This window comes from Balaenoptera musculus, chromosome 2 (genome assembly GCF_009873245.2).
Source record: "Balaenoptera musculus isolate JJ_BM4_2016_0621 chromosome 2, mBalMus1.pri.v3, whole genome shotgun sequence".
NCBI classification, from domain to species: domain Eukaryota; kingdom Metazoa; phylum Chordata; class Mammalia; order Artiodactyla; family Balaenopteridae; genus Balaenoptera; species Balaenoptera musculus.
This window is the reverse complement of record NC_045786.1, coordinates 113,717,443-113,731,092: the sequence shown is the minus strand read 5'-3', so window position 1 is coordinate 113,731,092 and position 13,650 is coordinate 113,717,443. Positions and strand designations below refer to the sequence as shown.

Sequence of the window (13,650 nt, the reverse complement as noted above, 5' to 3'; positions counted from 1 at the left end):
TTTATGTTAAGTAACCATATCTACATCCTCTCCATTTGGATAAGGAGATCTTTGTTTCATTTGACAATGTTAATTCTTTTAATTCTCCTCTGTATCTTCATAATAAACATGAGAAAAATTTAGACTTGTGATTATAATGGTCAATATTGTTTTTTATTTTAAAACAAATTTTATATTTTTGTAACAGGAAAGCAGTGCTTATGAGGTTTTTATATTGTCAAAAATTGTTTCATTGAAATAAAAATTATATGAGTAAAATTAAATTATGGTGGTTTAAGTAAAGGAAGAATATGCTGAGCAATGATGATCTGGAGTCATGTAAAATTATCTTGGAGAAAACCGTACAGAGTAATCTACTAACAAGAAACAAAAAAATGGGTTTACTTTTATTTATTTATTTATTTATTTTTTAACATCTTTATTGGAGTATAATTGCTATACAATGGTGTGTTAGTTTCTGCTTTATAACAAAGTGAATCAGTTATACATATACATATGTTCCCATATCTCTTCCCTCTTGCGTCTCCCTCCCTCCCACCCTCCCTATCCCACCCCTCTAGGTGGTCACAAAGCACCGAGCTGATCTCCCTGTGCTATGCGCTGCTTCCCACTAGCTATCTATTTTACATTTGGTAGTGTATATATGTCCATGCCACTCTCTCACCCTGTCACATCTTACCCTTTCCCCTCCCCATATCCTCAAGTCCATTCTCTAGTAGGTCTGTGTCTTTATTCCCGTCTTGCCACTAGGTTCTTCATGACGTTTTTTTTTTTTTCCTTAGATTCCATATATATGTGTTAGCATACTGTATTTGTTTTTCTCTTTCTGACTTACTTCACTCTGTATGACAGACTCTAACTCCATCCACCTCACTACAAATACCTCCATTTTGTTTTTTTTATGGCTGAGTAATATTCCATTGTATATATGTGCCACATTTTCTTTATCCATTCATCCGATGATGGATATTTAGGTTGCTTCCATGTCCTGGCTATTGTAAATAGAGCTGCAATGAACATTTTGGTACATGACTCTTTGAATTATGGTTTTCTCAGGGTATATTCCCAGTAGTGGGATTGCTGGGTCGTATGGTATTTCTATTTTTAGTTTTTTAAGGAACCTCCATACTGTTTTCCATAGTGGCTGTATCAATTTACATTCCCACCAACAGTGCAAGAGTGTTCCCTTTTCTCCACACCCTCTCCAGCATTTATTGTTTGTAGATTTTTTGATGATGGTCATTCTGACTGGTGTGAGATGATATCTCATTGTAGTTTTGATTTGCATTTCTCTAATGATTAATGATGTTGAGCATTCTTTCATGTGTTTGTTGGCAATCTGTATATCTTCTTTGGAGAAATGTCTATTTAGGTCTTCTGGCCATTTTTGGATTGGGTTGTTTGTTTTTTTGTTATTGAGCTGCATGAGCTGCTTGTAAATCTTGGAGATTAATCCTTTGTCAGTTGCTTCACTTGCAAATATTTTCTCCCATTCTGAGGGTTGTCTTTTGGTCTTGTTTATGGTTTCCTTTGCTGTGCAAAAGCTTTTAAGTTTCGTTAGGTCCCATTTGTTTATTTTTGTTTTTATTTCCATATCTCTAGGAGCTGGGTCAAAAAGGATCTTGCTGTGATGTATGTCATAGAGTGTTCTGCCTATGTTTTCCTCTAAGAGTTTGATAGTGTCTGGCCTTACATTTATGTCTTTAATCCATTTTGAGTTTACTTTTGTATATGGTGTTAGGGAGTGTTCTAATTTCATACTTTTACATGTAGCTGTCCAGTTTTCCCAGCACCACTTATTGAAGAGGCTGTCTTTTCTCCACTGTATATGTGGGTTTACTTTTAGAAGGAAGGATTTGGAATACTAAAGAGGAATGTGACTTGGTCATCAAGTCTTAGTTTCCTTATTTGTTAAAAGGAGATGTTCGTTCAAACTGGTGACTTTCAAACTATTTGTAATGTCTGGTCTTAATGGTACCTAAGGGTCACTGTGGACCAGCAGGGCAGGTGGAGAGGGCAGAGAGGGTCGTGGAGCGGGAGCCCAAACGTGAAGGTGGAGGCGAAGCTGGAGGGGAGGGCTCTGCACTTCCTTTTCTCACTTCCACCTGGACAGAGCATTTTTTCCCCTTCCTTCCTCTTTTCCTTCTTTCTTTTCTCTCTCTCTCTCTTTCTTTCTCTCTCTCTCTCTTCCTTCATTCTAAAATTTATATCTACTTACATAGATATAAATTAACACATAGAAATACTGAGTTTCTGTAGACAATTTCTTTTTGAAAAATAGGGTCCCACTGCTAAAATGTAGTTTGAAAATCACCAAACTAGACAATTCTAAGTCCTCTTCCTTCTATGAATTCCTTCCTTCTAGTAATTCTTTGATTACTGTTAGGATTTTAAGATCCAGAAACAAAATAGCAAGGGAGGTTGAAGATTTTTTAGGACACACAACAAATATCTATCTTGTATGAATTGTAGTTCTGCTAAGATGCAAAGCTGTGGATAAAATGGCATCTTGCAGACCCCGACAGAGATTGGGGCTATGGTGAATAGGTCTAATTTTTTCTTTTTTCAGAGCAAGTATGCAGGACAGAGCCAAGCTCACTTAGGCAGTTAATCTACTAGGTGATGTTTGGACAGAATGACAGAGTTACGGCCTAATTTTAAAAATCAAAGTCTCTTGCGTTTAGAGGATCATATACTACAAAAGTCGGGGGGGTACTTTGAGATCACTTTCCTCATTTTATGTGTTCACTCATCAATTAAATCAGTAAATTTTTATGAAATGTGTCAGCTACTATGCTGGGTGTTGGGGTAATATATATTGTCCTATCTGTATAGAGATTATGTTTTAGTGGAGGACACAGTCAATTAAACAAATAATCAAACACATAAGAATATAACTACAAATTTTTAGAAGTGCTATTAAGTACAAGAGTATGCTTCTCTGAGATCATATATTAGAGAATACATGAGAACACCAGGCTGTAGGGAGAGAAAGTGGCCTCAAGTCTCTAAGCTGCGCACTGAGGAGCTGACACTAGTCTCAGTCATGTGTTCCCTCCATCTCACCACTTTGGCTGTGGAAGTTTAGGCCAATAGTAAGGGCTAAGTGATGGAAATCAGAAATCTATGAGTTCCTTTTCTGGCATCTCCACTACTTTGAAGTGTTGGGCAACCTTGAGAGACACCTAAATATCTGCACTTAAGAATGGAAGCTTCAAATTTTGGAAAATAGTTTTTTAACAATTTTTAAAAATAATTGTTTTAAGGTATCTCTGTTTCCAATATGGTTGACAAGAGGCTGAAAATGGTTTGCAGTGGTAACAAAGTCTGCAATTAAAGAAAAGCAGTCACTTAGTAGCTACAGCAAGACTCCTGTATTATTATTAAAATTTCTAGGCTGCAACCAGGTTCAGCAGCTTCCTTGAGTCTCGTTTTGCAAACTTCCTCCCTCCTCATCTCTCTTCCTTCTACCCCCACCTGTACCACAATCCTTGTTATCAAACTAGCTTCTATCTTTGCATATTTTTAATCTATGTTCATATAATCCTGTGTAAGCATATGTATGTACACAATAATATATATAAATTCCCATGAATGGGTTTTGGGGGCCATGTTTTTTGAAAAATAGATCATATTATATACCCCTTTCACTGGGAAATGCCTCAGGAAGATGTCTCCAAGTCAACTGGTATAGTTCTACTTCTTCTACTACTTCTGTAGTATCGATGGGTATTTATAGTGAATGAAAATTTGATTATTTCTTGAGCAGTAGGGCGTAGTGAACTCTGGGTACAAAGAAGATAAAACACTACAATGAAAGGAAAAGTGAGGTACAGATGCCTAAACCATTTGGTATCTTTTTGATAGAACTGATTAGTGGAGGAAGAGATATTTCTCTTCCTGAAGAAAAAAATAAAAATAGATCTTCAATACCTCAGCAGCAATTTTCATCATCAAATCAGTTCCAGACCACATGGGATGATTAATTCTTTCAGCCCCCTCAGAGGGTGAGAATTTCAGAAATACCATTAGTCAGAAATGAACTTAGGAAAACATTTGTAAAATCTCTTGTCATCTCAGACGAATCTTAATACAACAAACTACTGAATTGTCAGTAAAACATACAAACTGAACCTCCCCATCTTGTTCACTTAGGAAGGGGGATCTAACACAGAAGATGGATTGGATAGAAAGGTCTAGAATCTAGATTGTTCAGTGTATAATTGCTATGCAATTGCTTGAGCATTATCATATCCCTTAAAATTTCTCTTATGTTAATCACATTCATCATTTTGGTTCCATTTTCATTAAAGGAGAAAACATCTTCATACTAGTACTACCTTAGAATCTGCTGACTGACCCAGCTTTCAAAGGCAGTATCTTCTAGTAAAAATATGTCTCTTGTTACATGTACAACCAATAAAACAAAACTAGCTTGTACAATTTAATGTAACCTTACTGCAGACTTCCACAATACCTATCACTATTTTATTAATGTCTTAATTTAATTCAAAGCATTAGAAACCAAGGTGAGTATCAGATATTGCTCCAATATCCAATACTGTGTCTTCTGAATTATCTGGGACTAACAGTGGATTTGGGAGGGGGAGGCACCCTTGGATTTCTAATGAGACATCTCTTTTCTGTTTGCTGATTTTTTAAAGGTCATGAAGAGTTGGTTGAGAAAGAAGGGAACATGGAATATCTGGTTTTAGATCATCCCAAACTTATCTCATCAATAAAATGTCACTTCAGGTCTGCTTATTTGTTTGACGGGAAAGAGGTGGAACTTTAAAAAGGCCTGGAGTAACTTCGTGGATTGAAGAGAGACCTTCTCAAATCAGAGATGAGGACTTTTTCACCTGCATTTCTCAAACACAAACTTAAAAAAAATAATAAATTAACTTTTCATTTCAACACCTTGAAACCTTAGAAAATTGCATTATCACTGATAAATTATTAAAATAACTTTTTTCTTTTTCAGACATAATAAAGACCATTTTCATAGACCTGTTGTATAGCTTCAAATGGAATAAATAGATAAATGACCTGCTTTCTATTTTCATTCTAGTTACAGGGGAGGAATTTTTTTGGATTCTGGATGTTAGCAGTCTCCTTTAAAAATTACTCTGGAAACCCTCTATAAATGAAAGAAATATGTATAGTATGCAAATTCAGTGTGCTGTCCTCATTTACCCAGTGGAATTCAGAATAAGCCCCAGCTTGTGAACATATTAAAGCAGATTGAAATGGATATTAGTGGGATTTGTAAGGAGAAGCACTCCAGTCAGTCAAACATGCTATGCACGAGAACTTTGATAATGTTGTTTTACTGATAATTACCTGCCGGCTGTCACCTCAAAGTGGGATTTCATGCAGGTTCCTGTATTTAAACATTACATTTGGAGCCCAGCCTGCCAAGACACTTATACCGATCTGGCCATGTCCGTTTTATTTCACAATTACCTGTGACTTTCTTCGTGAAAAGCAATGCAGTTAACTCCCTTTTAATTGTGTTTGATCTGTGCGGGCAAGAGACCATCAATACCGTGTTCCCCCTTCCCTGGCCCAGAGCAGGTTTTGCCTCTCTCCCTCGCAGGCATCGGCAGACACCAGAATTACTGGAAAGCAGCACTTCCTGATGACCAGCATGAATATTCATCGGACCTCAGAAACTGGTCGCTGGGGCAAAGCAAAGACCTTCTACTTATAAACGAAAGGTGTTTTAAACAGGAAAGACCATCTTCTGTGGTCCTCCTGGGTGTCTAGGGTGTTCGGGTCCTCCAGCTCTGCATCAAACTTCCTTTTCTCTGTACCATGCTCCCACTTTTTTCCCCCCATACTGAACTCCTAATTAAATTTAACAGTTTCAAGAGTTTAAACTGTATACCTTTTTAATTGTGTCCTACTTTGTATTGGCTGATGCACAGGTCTGAAAATGGATATTACAGCTTTTTATGATATAATATCACCCTAATTGGTGCTTCATAGGCCGTGGCTGAATTCTTTTCAATTAAGCGCTAACATACAGTAACGGTTTCTCTCTGCAAATGGTGGAAAGCCATTCACAAGAGAGGACTGGTACTGCACAATTCCAAAGTACCTTAATGTGTCAAAAATGTTTTGTGAAGAAAGCTACACTGTAAATGCAATCACCTACATTGGTGTTCCCATTGTTAACTGGGAGTGAAAGTATTGCTAATTGTTCTGCGTTTTAGCTGGGTTTTTAAAGCATTATGTAGTAAGTACACCGGAGGGTCAATTTGTGAAGTGAAATACTTAGCATGCAAAGCGTAATACAAGATGCTGTGTAATACTTGACCTCTCAGCATAATAAATGTAGCAGTGAAACGCTGTGCATTCAGTATTCACTGAATAGAGCCTTCGCAGTGGAACAAAACCAGAAAATGTTCTCTTCATTCCTTTTTTTTTTTCACTAAGCGAAAATTATTCTTTATAATGGCCATTGCAGCAATTAGCTGGCATTTGGTAGAATAAATGTGCAGAAATAGCAATTTCTTATTTTAAATGAGATTTTGTATGGAGCCTGCAAATTACTTGAGGTATATGAATAATTGTGCCTTAGCTTTATGCTACAGAATAGGGTGTGGGTGGGTATAAAGATTTCCTATTTGCAGTTAAATGTTTAGACATTTTATTATTTTAATTTCACTCACAGTCTGCCTGGACTGACCCTGCTTTCCCATTGATCATTTCATGTGCGCCTGGAAGCAGTGTGCAGATGGCGGGAGACTCCCAATTAGTGCATCATGTTTTTTATGAATGTGACATATAAGTGCAATCAGGTCTCCTCTGGAGGCAATGGCGGTGTTGCGACTTTGAGTTTCTAAATCAATACAATTTAATAATCTGCATGGAATGAATGTTTATCAATGTTCTCTGTGGTCAAATGCAATTGGAAACTTCATTAAATTTTTATCCAAAGTTTTTCACCTTATTGAAATGCATTCTTCCAGCCATTCATGATTCATCCAATTAGCCTTAACTAGGGTATTTTTTTTCTTCTCTCAAAGTGATTCAGTTAATTATGTCCAGATATTCATAATTATAAGGTGGATGAGTTGGGTAAAACTGAAATTATGAAGCCTGCAGAGAGATTCTATGAGGTTTAGAATGTAGAATATAAGAAAGGAATGAGTAAAAGTCAGAGCAATGAAGTGCTTTGTTTTAATCTCCCTCAGCCCTCCCCACTCCAACTGCTTTCTCATGGGGTTTTATGTATTTATTTTTTCGCTTATTTGTAATCCAACAACTTGAAAAAATTGATTTGCGGTAAGCTCAGAGTGAATAATAATAATAATAATAAAGCAAACACTGCAGATACTAAGAACGCTTGACTGACATGTCGAAAGTTATTTTTAAAAAAAATTTAAGGTAATATATAGTCATTCAAAGGCTAACTATTCAAACAGTCAAAGAAGAAATTTCCTTTCACCCACTGACCACCATGCAAAGTTCTCTGATCAGAGGTGACTACTTTAGCAGGTCTCTTACATGTTCTCTTCCCACACTTTTAAGTCCTTTCTTCTCATTACCGTCCTTCACACATTTTACTGGCATATTCTAATTATACGTATTCTACATAATATCTTGTTTCAAGCATTTTATTTTTTCCTAGGCAACTTTTCTAGCTCAAGAACTTTTTTTAGTCTTTAAAATTATGTTTTGGGATTATTTTTAGCGAAATGAAAGAACAGTCTATCCTAATTATTTTTTACCTAAGACCTAAGCACATGCAACTTTTTATTCAGACCATCGAGTGACACCCAAAATTCCTCTGCCAAACGCTCTAATGAAGGCAACTCATTAGCAAATGACACAGCTCATCTGTTAAATCCAGCCTGCGACACTGCAGAGTTGGAAACAGCCCTAATCGTTACTGTTAGTCTAATCTGGGTAAATGATGTTCTCGCATAGCAAGCAGATTAGCAGTCCTCTGTCACTCTACAAACAAGGCTTGTTTGCTACACAACTCCCTCACAACAGCCCCAGGGAGGGTGCTGGGTCATTGTATTACTGCCTTTGCCCAATGCTCATGCCTAAGAACTTTAACAAACTGCATAGCCACTGCCCAGAAAGAATTATACATGATTTCTGTCCTATTTTAGCTCCTCGTGATTTTTTTTTTAACCGATGGAACAAATAAGAAGTCACAATTGGAGTTTTAACCATTTGAAATGATTCATAGTAAACACCAAGAATGTGAGTTATAACATTTTTCTAATTATTCCTTCCTGAAATGTTCCTCCTGAGACTTTCCAAAGAAGGAGAATGTGGTGGACTAAGGGTAAAATTTCATTCCTATCTTTGTGTGGTACAGACAAGTGTTGTATAAATAACTGTGTAAGTACAGATATTGGTATGTTAGAACAGAGAGAGAGAAATGTCAACTGCGTTTTCATATTAACTGTTATTAAAAATGCTCTGGTCGTGGTGATCACCTGGATAATTTTTCTTTTTTTTTCTGCAAAAACCTTAATTGTTTCCATTTGGTCCAAGACTTGGGAGAGGGCCCCAGGGTGGTTAAAAAGCTGCCTGGTGGCTGCAGAGACGGGCTTCAGGCAGAAGCCCTGACACCACAGGGGCTCCTTAAAGGCGGCTTCGGAGGCTCCTAGTCGTGCTTGAGGGTGAGCCTTTCGAAGAGATATTCGCCGAGTCCAGCCTGGGGACCAGCCAGCCTGCGATCACGTGGTCGCCCATCTTCTTGATGAGTTTCACCTGCTCTTCCAGGAAGTGGCTCTCCCGGAAGTCAGAGAGTTGGGGCTCTGCGTGGACAGAACCCAGGGCATGCAGATCCAAAAGGGGCGGGTTCAGGTTCCTCGCCCTGAGAATGCCGGCTTCCACAGTGTCCTGGGTTTTACCGCACTCCTCTTGAGGTGGCTTCTGCACATCCGCAGCCCTGGTTTTGCATTTTCAAGAGACGCTTGGCGCCCTTGCGCTTCTCCTTGGCCAATTCGTGGAAAAAATGGCCCACGCCCTCCAGAGCCACATCGTCGCGGTGGAAATAGAAGCCCGGAGAGAGAGGTAGGTGTGGGAGGCCCCACAGATGCATGTTAACCGGGTGGTTGACTTCGGCCTCCACATCGGCGGAATAATTCTGATGATCTGGGAACTCATGCTTGATCAGTAATAAGGAGCTAAGCTCAAAAAACAGTGTTGGCTGGTCCCGGTGGCCTAGGATAGCTGATGGCTGACTGCGAAGGTTGGAACTGGAAAAAAGGTTGGAGGGTGGTCAGAGTCTGGAGCAAGGGGCGTACCTAGGTCTGTTCTGTCCAAACACTGTTGAAGCAAGAGACAGATCTGGGGGACCGCTGAGCGCACTGCTGGATAATTCTTTTCATAAGCTATTTCCTGTCATTGTGATCAACTAACAAATCTTCACCACACCCTGAGAGGTAAACAGGGGGCTTTATAGTTAATTTTTAAAAGAAAGAAAAAAAAAGGGTGGCATAAATAGTGAAAATCTGTTGTATGTTGAACTGTTAGTCTCTGCATCATTGGAGGTTTTATATCATTGCCATAAAAATCTAATGACAATATTTTCACCTGGAATATTTACCAAGAAATAACCTTTCTCTTTCAAAAATTGAGTAGCATACCTATGTAGGGGATGCTTCCTGTTTTAAGTGTCTACATTAAGAAAGAAACTTTCTTTTCCTGTTTCCCAAGGAAACTCCCAAGTAAACTCCTAGTTTCCTTGGGAAACTTCAATGAAGAGGACCTCATTGTAGTTCACTCAAACTAGATGACTCCCCGTTTTCCATATCTGTTCTCCTACATCCCGCTTTTACTGGGGGTGGGCCTTCTCTTTGGGCATCTCCTCACTCCCAAATCTGGTTGTCCAATTCCTTTTCCTCATTCAAGGCCTAAGTCGAATGCTCTCTCCTCCATGAAGCTTTCTCTGCTGTCCTACTGAGAAGGAATCTCTCCCTCTTCTGAATTATGAAAGCAATTTGTCTCTCTACCTCTCAGTTGTTTATACACATTTCATCACCCCTGCTTAACTGTAGGCATCTTGGGAGTAGGATCCAGTCTGAACCAATTCTAGTGCCTTACGCATTGTGAGTATTCAATAAATATCTCCAGTGAATAAATTTTACCGAGAAGATTCTGGTCACTGATCCATCATTATGATGGCAAAGAGTTCCAAACATAGAGTCCAAAAACTTTCAGGTACACACACAGAAAGTCCATTGTGCTTCTGTTGTGCCTCATTCCTTGAGAAATGACCAGATTGCAACAGTCCCCCTCCTCCTATGGCAAAAAAGTTGTGTGCAATATGGGTGACATCATGGGATTTCTCACTTTGTCCCCTTGTCTGGTTAAAGATAAACTCTAATCAACCCTGGCCTCTTTCCTGGATGCCTATTTGCCATTCAAGTTATCAAGCAGAAATAGTTTATTTTAAAAAATTATAAAAGCTGACATTTTTTTGAGGGTTGTGTGCCAGGAGATGTACTGAGGACTTTATAAATATTGTCTCATTTGAGCCTCACAACCAGACATGAGGGAGAAGCTATTATTACCCGCACATCACTGGGAAGGAGCTGAGCTGAGCGGTTGGATGTCTTTCCCAGTTATACTGCGATGCTGGGAAAGAGCAGAAGCAGGACTCAGGTCTGTTTACATCCATAATCTGAGGTTTTAATCCTTCTTCTTCCTTTTTTCCAGCTTCACAGTTTTCTTCACCCCCTCTCCTCAGTGAACTTCCCATGGAACGGTTGAACTCAGGGGATATTTGTACACATTTGTGGGAACTGCTTACCCAGAGCAAATCAAACTCTAGGGGCTCTAGACAATGATTCTCTGTGTGTCCAGCAAAAACACCCACCTTCAACCAAAAATAATTTACTGAAAATCCCATTTCTACCTAATTCTATATGGTATGGGCGGTTTGGGGCGCAGTTAGGAAATGAAAGGAGGCTGAGTAAAGACACAAACATTTCTCTTCGCTTGTAGGGAAGGTGCTGTCATACAGCTGAGCATGGAAATGGGTTTACACCAGGGAGGTGGGCTTAGGTGTGAAAGAGATGATCCCCTAGCCCACCTGGGAGCTGTGGCTGTCAGCCTGGGATACACCAAGGTCCAGATACCCCAAGCCCCAGTGTGTGCAAGGTGAATCCATGCTGATACATGGAGCCCAGAAAAGAGCTCCTGGAGAAACCTTCCGCTTGGTGTTAGGAGAGAAAGAACAGCAATGCCCTTCATCCAATACAAATTTTCCAACACGAAGGTGAGACAAAAACCAAACATTTACTCAAAGAAACAGGTAAAATCCCATCTGATAAACCCTGCCAAATATTTTCTGCAAGTTTATTTATTCAGCATTTATACTAGTGGTTCTCAAATTTAGGATGTAAAATTACCTGGGGGGGGGCGGTTGTTAAAATGAATAGGCCCAGATCCTTTCCCCTAAAATTCTGATTCTCTGGGTTTAGGGTGAGTTCCTGGGCTCTGAATTTTAGTCCACATCCAAAGAGATTCTCGTGTTCCTCATCAGAGAAGTAAATTCTAAGAAAACAAGTCTGAAATGTAGGCAAGTGCTCTGAGAGCTGACGTTCTGTGGGGTTATTTAGGATGAAGCTTATTAATAACATTCTCCAGGAATGCTGTCTTTGGAGAGCTGGTGACGGCTGACAATGCCTTCAGCTACTGCCAGAAAGTTTCCTGTTCTCCTTCAACAAGGAAAACTTGTTCTGGGAAAACTTTGAGACAGGACCGAGGGTGGGGTGAGGGGCAGAGAAGCTGTCGCTGTGTGGGTGAGAGGAAGCACCTGTGCCTCTGCTGGTCTTAGCTGGGCAGGCCTCCCAGGCACTCTGCAGGAGGCAGGTCAAGGGACCCCTAAGCTTCAAGGAGGATCATCTTCTGAGGGAGGGCTCAGCGAATCTGAAGTCTCGAACAACAGATCGTTCATTCATTCGACAGTTGTAGGGGCCTTTTTATGTATCCACGCGGCAGGCCTGGGCCTTGCACATGCTTTTCTCTCTTCTGGGAAGGCCGATATCCCCCAGCTTCGCCTAGTTTTCTCCTTCCAGACCTGGCCTCCCTAATGAGGCCAGTTCCCCCAGGATATGCCCTCATGTTATCATTAACCTGGGAAATGGGATTCCTTGATTCATGCCTGTCTCTCTCATTTGTAAGCTCCATGAGGGCAGGGGCCATGTTATTTTATTTTTATTTTTTAGTATTTTTAGCTCTGAGTCACTGGATTTCAGCAAAAATAATTTGCTGAAATCCAGTTTTCAGAGTGACTGCTGCATTTAGCAATGTACCAGTTTAACAGAGTGGATTATTTTTCTGTTATAACTTATACAGCAAATTGTATTAGAGAGAATGTTTTAACAGCTTTTGATGATTCTGTGAAGTTTAGTGATTGGTTTAATTTTGTCTTCATAAAACATTTTAAGGAAAGTTTGATTGTTAACAGCTAAGGATCATAGAATGGTTTAGCCTTTTAGAGTATATATTAAATATTCAGGAAAGGGTATTTAGTAACAAGTAACCAAAACTTAAAGATTAGTACCCTAAATCTGACATACATTCCCTTAAGTATGAAATTGCTAAAGAGGGATTCAGAGTAACTAAATTAACATGAAACACAGGGATTTTAGACACTAACTGCTAGTCATATAAAATCAAGGCTGATATGCCATTTGAGGCATTGGTGAAAGAACGTAAAAATGCTTAAAGAGAAATCCTAAGTGGCATTCAGAAAGATGGGGAAACTAAGTCAGTTGAAACAGTCTCATTCCATGTATAATGCTGTAATTTAAAAATTTAATTGCCAGAAACAAAAGTTAAGTCCACCATGCCACCAAGCAATTGTAAAAAGAATATTAATTAATCATGGTTATAATTTGAAAATGTCTGACAATTACAGAAATTAGAAGTAGCCAAAGATTCAATTTTTATTTTCTAGCAAGGAGAAATTGAGGTACTTTTACATGATTGTAGTGCACCAAAAAATTTGAAATAAAAGGGCAAATGTGTTCAATGATACATAAAGGAAGTAAGGAGGTTCATGAGGGGTTGGCATGATTAAATGAATGACAAAAGTTTAAATTTGACTTACATATTACCATAAAACTAAAATTTACAAAAAAGAATTTAAAAGATTAGTTAAAAATTCTAAAAATGCTAAAAAGATAGGTAAAATAAAAAATGAAGGAAATGTAATAATTATTATAAGGAAATATAATAATAGGAAATAATGAAGCAACAACATCATATACTGAGGCCATTATTCCTCTTAGAAAAATGGCAAAAATAATCCTTTAAGTGCTAAAGAGTTGACAAAACTGTAAATGACTTAAAAAAAGAAATCTGTTTCAGACTGAATATTTCTAAGAAAAATAACTAAAATTTTGGGTAACATACGAAATATTCATGAACATAAAATTTATCCATAAGAAGAGTAAACTATCCATAGCTTTGACAAATTATAGTTCTTCAAACTGCTGCTATAAAAAGCAAATAAAAACTGACTAAGACCATCCTATAAAAATTGTAAATTGTATAGTTAAACTTGTTTTTGGTAGATAATTACATTTGATAAATGTGACAAATTAGTTATTCAGTAATCGACCATTTGATGAATTAATTTTGCAGGGTTGATTTTTGGCCAATTAG

The 13,650-nt window shown here is 38.4% G+C and overlaps 1 pseudogene; it reads right to left on the bottom strand.

Moving 5' to 3' along the window:
• Positions 1-8,632: 8,632 nt before the first annotated feature.
• Positions 8,633-10,735, bottom strand: LOC118889897 (annotated as a pseudogene).
• Between the last annotated feature and the right edge of the window lie 2,915 nt (positions 10,736-13,650).